The sequence below is a fragment of the Etheostoma spectabile genome, chromosome 4 (assembly GCF_008692095.1).
Source record: "Etheostoma spectabile isolate EspeVRDwgs_2016 chromosome 4, UIUC_Espe_1.0, whole genome shotgun sequence".
NCBI classification, from domain to species: Eukaryota; Metazoa; Chordata; class Actinopteri; order Perciformes; family Percidae; genus Etheostoma; species Etheostoma spectabile.
The window spans coordinates 560,734-561,971 of NC_045736.1; the positions used below are offsets into that span (position 1 = coordinate 560,734).

General features: G+C 50.2%; 1 protein-coding gene across 1 annotated transcript in view; it reads right to left on the reverse strand.

Annotated features, from left to right (window-relative positions):
• The window catches only part of lrch1 (leucine-rich repeats and calponin homology (CH) domain containing 1), a gene marked incomplete in the record, with an annotated part of 222,442 nt that overhangs the window by 103,262 nt on the left and 117,942 nt on the right, over positions 1–1,238 (reverse strand).

Here is a 1,238-nt window from a genome sequence, read left to right on the forward strand (position 1 = left end):
TAATTTGTAGTGCACTTTATATTTACGTAAATCCCAAAGTGCTACATGATAAAACATGTAAGTGCTAAAAATAAAAACACATGGGGGAGCATGAAAATAAAAATAAAAACTATAAGCAAAAGGGTAAGAGTTCAATCAAAAGCTCTCCTAAAAAGGGGGGTTTTAAGGCCACGTTTAAAAACATCCACAGTCTGTGGTGTCCTCAGGTGGTCAGGGAGAGCATTCCCCAGTCTGGGAGCAGCTGAGCAAAAAAGCCCGATCTCCCATTGTACGGAGCTTTGCACTGGGAGGTTTCAGGAGATACGCTGAGACAGATTGGAGGGTCCGAGTTGAGGTCTGTGGGGTGAGGAGTTCCTTGAGGTAGGGGGGGCTTCACCATGGATGCACTGATGTGTAAGGAGGGAGACTTTGTACTTAGTCCTGAGTGAGACAGGAAGCCAGTGGAGTGATTTGAGGATGGGGGTGATTTGGTCATGTTTGTGCACCTTCAACAGGATCCTAGCAGCGCTGTCCTCTAGGTGGAGCAGCGATCTGTGCAGCAGGTAGATCACTGCGTCGTCCACCCCAGTTTGCTTACCAGCCTTGGATTGGGGTGGACGACGCAGTGATCTACCTGCTGCACAGATCGCTGCTCCACCTGGAGGACAGCGGGAGCACTGTGAGAGTCATGTTTTTTTACTTCTCCAGTGCTTTTAACACCATCCAGCCTTCACTGCTCAAAGTGAAGATGGAGGGTGCCGGAGTGGACCAACGCCTGGCTGCATGGACAACGGACTACCTCACCAACAGACCACAGTATGTGAGGCTCCATCACTGTGTGTCTGATGTGGTGCACTGCAGCACTGGTGCCCCTCAGGGTACGGTGCTCCCCCCCTTCTTTTTCACCCTCTATACCTCAGACTTCACTCACAACACCACCCACTGCCACATCCAGAAGTTCTCCGATGACACAGCCGTTGTTGGTTGTGTTTCTGAGGGGAACGATCTGGAATACAGGACGGTCATCAGGGACTTTGTCAGTTGGTGTGAGCTCAACCAGCTTCAGCTCAACACCAGCAAGACAAAGGAGATGATCGTTGACTTTCGGAGGAAAACATCCCACTTCTCACCGGTGAACATCCAGGGATTGGACATTGAGGTAGTGGAGAGCTAAAAATTCCTGGGTGTTCACCTGAACAATAAACTGAACTGGACTGACCCCACCAATGCACTCTACAAAAAGGGCCAGAGTCGCCTCC